We start from the raw sequence: 8,608 nt of genomic DNA on the forward strand, positions 1-8,608 counted from the left end.
TCAGTGCTTGGCAGCACAGCAAATTAAAAAAAGTGAACACAGATTGTAGCACTTTGTCGGATCGGATATAGAGGAGAAAGGAGAATATGACACGGATTGCATGACATATGAACAAAGCTATTATTAACAGGACAATGTACATGGTTACTAGCAAGCAAGTGTGTTAGTTGTATGTGTTTAATCAATTCTATTGTTATCTCAACCCTTCGAGCCCCACGTTGGGCGCCAAAAAGGACTGTGGTGGTTTTACCGTGCTGGGCAGCTAAACCCCACAACCGCTCTCTCACTCCCCCTCCTTTAGATGAGGAGGGGGAGAAGTAAAGCAAAGAACAACTCACGGGTTGAGATAAGGATAATTTAATTAAAGGGAAATAATTATAATAATTAAATAAAGACTACCATGAACTAAACAATTTAACTAAGGGGAAATAAAAGGGAAAGGGGAAAAAGGGAGGAAAACAAACAAACAAAATAAATGAAAGCTATATGGAAGTGCAGAGGAAAGAAATTACTCTCTACTTCCCACAAATGAGCGATGATTGACCACGTCCTTGAAGCAAGGCCTCAATGCACGCAGCCGGTGTTCGAGAGGAGGACCGACGTCTTCTCAACGAGAGCCCACCCCTCCCCTCTTCTTCCTGTTTCCACCTTTTATTGCTGAGTGTGACACCACATGGTATGGAATATCCCTTTGATTGGTTTAGGTCAGCTGCCCTAGTGATGTTTCTCTCCTCACTTTTTGCCCACCCCCTAGGAGGGTTAGAGAAAGGCCCAATGCTGTGCCACTGCTGCTCAGCAGTAGACACAACACTGGTGTGATAACACTGCTGTTCCAGCTACAAGTACAGAGTACGGCACTGTATGGGCTGCTGCCGGGAAAGTTAACATTCCAGCCAGACCCAGTACAATCCTTGAAGTGTCATCAGCATGTATGCTTTGATGCGAGCCTGAGTCAACACAATACTACTATCCTTCATAAATTGCCTGTAAAGTGTTAAATTGATAGTAAAGTTTATCATGCAAAGTTATCTTTCTCCAGTTCTTTTGCAAAACAGTATTTCTATCCTTTAAGACAAAGTTTGAATTGGCTGCTGTGTATGCACTACTGTTCTCATCCTTTCTCCAGAAAAAAAATTTGTCTCTTCTGATTTAGAGACCAGATATTTAAACAGGGAGCCCAGACTGCCTATACGAGCTTTACATAACCAGCAAATAAGAAAATTAGGGAGAAACTTAAGTTTATTGTTTTAGCTCCATTCCAGGTTGGTACCCTATCTTACAAGTCAAAGCTGTGCAAATAAAAATGTTAAACACACTAATCAACTTGAACAAATTATATTCCTACCTGTTGCTTCTTCCTCTGTGCAACTTAAGCATCTAACTTCTGTAAATGCACTGTTTTCCTTTTCCCTTCTCAGGAAGACAAGGTACTATAGCCCTTATAATGTATTTTAACAAACCTACTCAACATTCAATGTTCTCTTTTCTTTAAGAGTTTAAACATGACATTCACATAGAGTTCTAATACTTTCTACATTACTCCCCTCAAATTGCTTATTAATATTACTTTGCAGTTCAAAAGCAGCCTTTCCTAAGCTTTAAGTTGCTTGAGATTTACGAAATAGATAGAACTATACAAAGAATTTCAAATGTGCAGCACATTCCCAGACACAGCGGGCTGCAGACCCAAATGTTGGCCTCTGAGTGATACCACAATGCAAATAACTGCTCCACATACCACAGCACTATGTATTACTGAGCATTTCATTCCTTGTTATACAGTGTATCTTCTTCATTTCTAAATACTACATAGTTACTAAGTAAACAGAATGAATCCTCTACAAAGTGTACTTGTTACTGTAACTTCTATTAGCAAAAAAAAACACCACTTGTCTCACATTCCTCTGGGTTTCAGCAAGCCCGCCAATGTTTTAATGTTTTAGATGCTAGCCCCAGTGTTTAATGGCATATGTGTAATGGGTTAGCTTAAATACATTAACTTCCATCCAGACTATGGACAAACCCATAGATCTGACATGACTGCTACCTACAACAGTCCTCCAAAATGAGCAATCTGCATCAAAATAAATAACACAAAGACTTCAAAGACAAACTAATCTAAGATCTTGGAGAATGAAACACCTGCGAGATTCACTCACAAGTACACAGCACTGTTATGTTTAAAAAGAAGGGTGCAAAAGTGTGTGGTTTTTAGCATCAAATCATCACTTGGTATACTTTGCTTACTTTACATGTTTTGTGCTATTGTGCTTGACAATTGCATTCTGAAAGCCTGGCCTGTGACCAGAGGCTTCATGCTCTGACTGAAGACCCAGAAAACTAACATAGTAAACAATTTGTTTCTTGAAGATTATTCTGACAAAAAGTATTTAGAAGTAGAGGCATTTTGAGAACAGACAAGAACTGTTCAACTGTTCAAGCTTTTTAGAGGCATAATCTTAAGTTACGCAATGAAATGTCATCTTCCTAGAAATTGGTAAATATAAAGCTGTTAAGTACTTTTTTCCAAATGCATTTGAAGATACTGAAATAATCTTACCTCTAGATCTGTTTCCATAAAATCAAACACCAAGCTAATATTGGATTTGTGGCCAAATGCATCTAGAAGCTGTAAAAACAAAATATATTACGATGAATTATACTCTCCTACTTCCCATTTTCTAAAATTCTACACTGTTTTAGTCTGCTTGTGGATTTTCAGGTTGCTGTTGGAGCTGGGGCAGACAAGCACAGAGCAACTATTGCAAAGACCCAATAATCAGAGAGCAGTATAGCTCAGACACCTCAGTTTTGTCTCAGCTCTGATTTTTTCTTTATCATAACCCTTAAGAAATTGCATTGCTTCATTTCTTCAACCTGCAATACAGAACTTCTTACTCAGTTGCCAAAGAAAACCCCGTTAAGTGTGGTAAGATTTTACACAACTGCTTCTCCTTTCTGAAGTTAGAAATTTTAAAAAAATAGAGTTAACTTCACCATGTTAACTACAACAGATACCCTAACGCACACCTCCCCCCACGCTTTGCTGTTCTACTAAACTCCTACCCTCTTCTTGAATGAATTCAGGAATGATCACAGATTTGTCAAATTCCTTTTAGCTGATACTATCTGCTTCACAGATAGCTGATGCTATCTGCTTCGACAACACCTGTGGCAACAAATTTGAGAGATTCACTATGTGCTGTGTAACTTAGAGTTCTCCCTCCCAACCCCCAAAACATAATATAAACGCACCTATTTCTAGTATTGTTTTTTCCCCCGTATCCATTCTGCATGCACTTTACCTACTACCTGTTTTGTACACCTCCCAGCAGCCATGAGGAACCCCCAATTTTTTCCGTAAGAGAGGTGCTCCACCCCCTTGGGATTTTAGTTGTCCTTCTCTACATATTCTCTATTCTTGATAGCTAGAGCAACTGCTTTGAAAGTAACTTCACAGTCCAGAAGATTACTATATCTCCAGTCTGAAATGTTAAATAAAGTATCCGGAAAATTAATACCTGCTCTAATACTTATGGCAAAGCTTCAGGTAATCTACTTTGACTTTTAGCTATAGATATTTAGCTGGAGCTGAAGATACTTCAAAATTAGTTCGTCTAAACAAAACTGAAAAGATACAGGCATTACTCCTGCCAACAGAAGTTTTAAATATCAGCACTAAAACCTAGTAAGCCCCGTGAGCCCCACTGTACCATTGCTTACTAAGCTTGCTTTTGGCCGTCACTGCTTTCACCTGAAGCTAGCAAATTCAGATAAATTCAGTATTGCATTTGTATGCATATCTATCACAGAGATAGAAAGTCAGGTGATTTAAGTTTCCACAAGTCTTCCCACCTTTGATTTCCACGGAAGCCAGGAGGTGTTTAATGGAAACGGTAATAGGAGTTCAATATATAAAAGACTTTGTTATTGAAATAAGCGTTTTGCCATAAGAACTGTTTGACTGCTCATTTTAGGTGACAAACAGCTACAATAAAATTAAGTAGCATCTCCATGACACAAATAATTCCAAATTTGTTTGAAACTGTACCAACAGTATTTGGGGACCAATTCTAGAAGTAGCATTCATTTTACTTACACCAATAATATTTGTATGGCTTAGCTACTGTAACAACTTTATCTCCCTGAGTGCTGTCCTGTTGATTCCTACATTGACCAAAAAAAATAAAAAAGATGAGAGAACAAAATTAAAAACTTTATTTTAAGCTTCAGAGAAACTTCTCACTCTGTTATTCGCTGATGATTTACTATTACAATATTCACCTACGGCTGCAGTTCTCCCCATCTGAAGAAACCTGACTCTTATTCGCTTTGCAAAAGGTCTGATGAACACAGCAACAGTGGACAGAAGTTTGAGAATTATTTCCACTGCTCAAATTCCAAAGTACAAAGGAAAAACAAGGCCCAGGTCAGCAATTATGACCTCTGTGAGAAGTCAGAAATTCATTAATGTGCCAACACAGTTATTTTACAATGCAACTCACCGTTCAAAAAAAAATATGCTGGAGGTGAAGAAGTGTATAACTGTGGAAAATAATCCACGATATTCTAATTATGATATCCTATCTACATGCATGCAGAAAAACTGATTTCCTCTACTCATATGGTTACACTTTAGGTGTCCTTATCATTTTAACAAAGCTACCTAAGTGTCTTTTCATTTCAAACTTACACCTATCTATCTAATTCTTCGATTCTCCTCTTTTAGGTAATGATGTTTACAATTCAAAATTGTTATCTACAATTGTATTATCTATGACTATAGAATTACAATGGGTTCTCATTCAAACACAGCCTTTCCCAATATATACAAGTACAGTTTCAAGGGTTTCATTAGGATGTATCTCAAAGTGGCAAATATTTTGTTCAGTGTCAAGACAAATGTCTTGGGCTTCGAGCGTGTTACTCTCACACATGAAGCCTTTTTGTTCACGCACAATGCATGCATTTACATAATTTTTTTGCCACTTTCCTCCCTTTTGATGGGCCCATACTTTATGCTCCTTAGGATAAAGTATAGTTCCATTTTGATTGAGTCCTAATGCAATGGTTGGATATACATTGTATACGGTGGCATTACTTATGGTAAGTATAAAGGCAACAATTTTATCACTTTCTGCATAGTAGGTAAAGTTGACTAACTGCCACCATGCTTGAAACTCCTTTTCAAATTCTGAAGCATTATCCCAAATCAATTTTCAAATTTAATTGGGCAAAGTTCCTCCTTCTCCCTCTCTAATAATAGCTGCTGCTACAGATTGTATCCATAACTGCACTTGGATGCAGCTCAAGGCAAGGGAGGTATTGCCCTGAATTTTTCCAAGGGCATTTACAATTAATTGATGATCATTTTCTTCTGATAGAAGCCATTGATTTGCTCCTAAGGGCAATAAGGATGATTTTATTGGTCGTTCCAATTTCCTTAGGTCATCTGTAGTAGCAGTTATTCTACTCATTAGGACCTCAACATCAATGCTATTTAATATACCTCATCCTGTTCCCAATAATCCAGTTGCATCCCATGGCATGCGCCGAGATTGTTTCAGAGAATGTGCAGCGCTAGCTCTACCCTTTTTAGGGACCAGCTAGGGTTAAAGAGAATTTGTTGTTGTCCCACATTTTTAATTATGTAAGGACCTGTGTTGAAGATGGAAGGAGTTAGACCAATGGGAGGCTGAGTTGGTTCATTTTCAAATGTCTGTGAGGGCAGAGGCTTCTTATCCTTTGCAGCCGACAAAGATGTTTCTGTATTAATCATAAATTCAAATAGTAATTCTGTGCCTCTGTAACCCCAAAGACAGTACACAATTATAGGTTTGGTGAAAGTAAAATTGTACCAGCAATCAAAATTTGGTTCAGTTATTTTGCTACAATCAGTACTATAATTTTGTGGTCTGGTAGAATCAGCATAAACTGTCTTAATTTCAGTTGGCCTATTGTAAGTAGATCCATTAGTTATTCGGCAACTGATTTGTGTTGTCTGGACAGACGTGGCTTGAAGTTCAGCCATTCTTAGAGAATCGTTCCAACTCCATTCTTCTTTTGAAAATATTTTACTCCCATGTAAAACTAAAGTAGAGAGATTTAGATCCTTTTTGTTTTGAGGTGTTCCAATAATTGCGCTATACCATGATAATGCATGGTTCCAAGGGTCATCATAAGGTGCTATGGTGACAATGGGTACATTTCTAATTCCATATTGCAATATATCAAATGTAGTGGATGGAGTTAGGCCAGAAGTGTAGTCTTTACTTGCCTCTTATGTTCGAAATCTTGTTGGACTCTAGCACCACTATAGGCAAGGGCCTGATGTTATCACCAACCATCTTCTTAACACAAATTATTATTCCATATATCACAAGCTGATGTTAATAAAGAAGGGGGAGATGTGGGAGTGCGGCCATGGGGGTCGACAAGCCCCACGGTTGGTGATAACATCAGACTCTTAACGATGAGGCCATCAGGAATGGAAAGAGTTTAGAGGGAACAAAGAAGGGTGATTCAGGAGACGCCTTGTCTCCGGTTGCTTGTTCTCCAGACGTTAAGACATGGAAGTTGCTGGGGGGTTTGATGGTTGAAACTGTTAAAATTTGTTGTTTAAAGTTATATGATAATCATATTATTAGTGTGGTTTCAAGGGTTAACGAAACGCAGGAAAAGATGTCCTCGCATGGATTGGTGTCGATCACGTTTTGTTGCTTTCGGGAACCTTGTGGAGGGCAGAGCATGTGCAGAAGAAGGAGGAGGTCAAAGCTGCCCCTGCAGTCTGGATGAGATCCAGAAACAAAAGGTTGCTAGCAGTTATGGGGTGATGGGGGGAACCATGAGCCTTCATCCCCACAACCCCAACAACCACCACCAAGAGACACTGTGCAGGCTCCAAAAGGAGGAGTTTGTGAAAATACTAATTGTAATACGAAGCAGGGATAGGTCATACATATGTATAGGCGTACTCGGGTTTCTTATGTATATGTAAAAGCAATGTTCACTATATATTTAGAAATTTTGACGATTGGGTGTTCGTGTTGGTAGAGCGTAGACTCCCCGCACATCCAGTGCTGTTTACTAGGCTTTTATAAATATTACTAAATTCAGATTGAGTTGTATCTTCATTTATAACACATGGTCCACAAGACTTGAAACTGTCCCTTCCACTTTTCTTATAGTGGTTCAGAAGTCCAGGATTTGACATATACCCAATCTCCAGGCTGGAATGGATGCACTGGGGAATCAAGACCTAAAGATTTATTCAAAACTACATATTTATTCAGTTCTTGCAAAACTTTCCCAAGAGCAACTAGGTAATTTCTTGTATCATTTTCCCCTTGCACTCACATTTCTCCTGGCAATCCAGGTGTTTGGTATGGTCATCCGCACATCATCTCGTACGGACTTGTTAGGAATGTTTTAACAATTTGTGTCCATAAAGAACAGTCCTGTCTGCCTCTGGGCCCTGCACTGGCAATTTAATTCTTGAACCACAGATGCAGTGTGTCCCAGTCTCCCCCTCATTCTAGTCAATTTATCAAGTCTTCAGAAAACACTCCTTAAATTTATGAACCTGTTTGTTTTTGTTATTCCGGACTTCTACTTCTAACAGTTACAGCCTTTTTTTCTGTCTTCTTCGAGATTAACTTAACACTGCTATAGGTGTGACTGTCCCTGTGAATGGCTGGTGAAGAATGTTTTAATTACTCGTGAAGTGTCAATAAGAAAGCTATTTGTGTTTGTATGAAGTCTTTGATGTCTGGGGGTTTCAGAACAACTGATAACAACTAGTGACTGTTATGGGATACTATGCAGGCCTCTGATATCTGGCCAGGTGGCCAAGAGATTAAGAAGAAGAAAAAAAAAGCTGAAGGATGGCTGGGAGACAAGACCTGCAGGGAATGTTCTATAAACTTGATATGGTGCTGTCGTGGTTCCGCTCGAGTGGGCAGCTGAGCTCCACCACAGCTGCTCTCTCACTCCCCCTCCTCAAAGAGGAATGGGGAGAAAATATGTGAAAAGGGCTCAAGGATTGAGATAAGGACGAGAAAATCACGCAATAATTATTGTAACGGGCAAAACAGACTCGGCATAAGGAGATAGTAAGATTTATTGCCTATTACTAACAAGCGAGAGAAGTGAGAAAACAAAGAAAAAAAAACAAACCAAAAGCACCTTCCCCCCCCATCCACCCTCTTCCACCTCCTCCCCCCGAGCGGCGCAGGGGAACAGGGAATGGGGGTTATGGTCAGTCTACAGCACTTCTTCTCTGCCGCTCCTTCTTGGTCACTCTCGTCCCCTGTGCTGTGGGGTCCCACCCACGGGATGCAGTCCTTGATGAACTGATCCAGCGTGGGCTTCCCACAGGCAGCAGCTCTTCCAGAACTGCTCCAGATATGGGTCCGTACCACAGGGTCCATCCCTCAGGAGAAAACTGCTCCAACCTGGCTCCCCTACAGGCAGCAGCTCCTGCCAGATCACCTGCTCCTGCGTGGGCTCCTCTCCACGGGCTACAGGTCCGGCCCAGAATCTGCTCCGGCAGGGGTCTTCCACAGGCCGCAGCCTCTGTCAGTGCAGGGCCACGTGCTCCACTGTGGTC

The sequence above is a fragment of the Aythya ferina genome (genome assembly GCF_964211825.1).
Source record: "Aythya ferina genome assembly, chromosome: W".
Taxonomy (NCBI): Eukaryota; Metazoa; Chordata; class Aves; order Anseriformes; family Anatidae; genus Aythya; species Aythya ferina.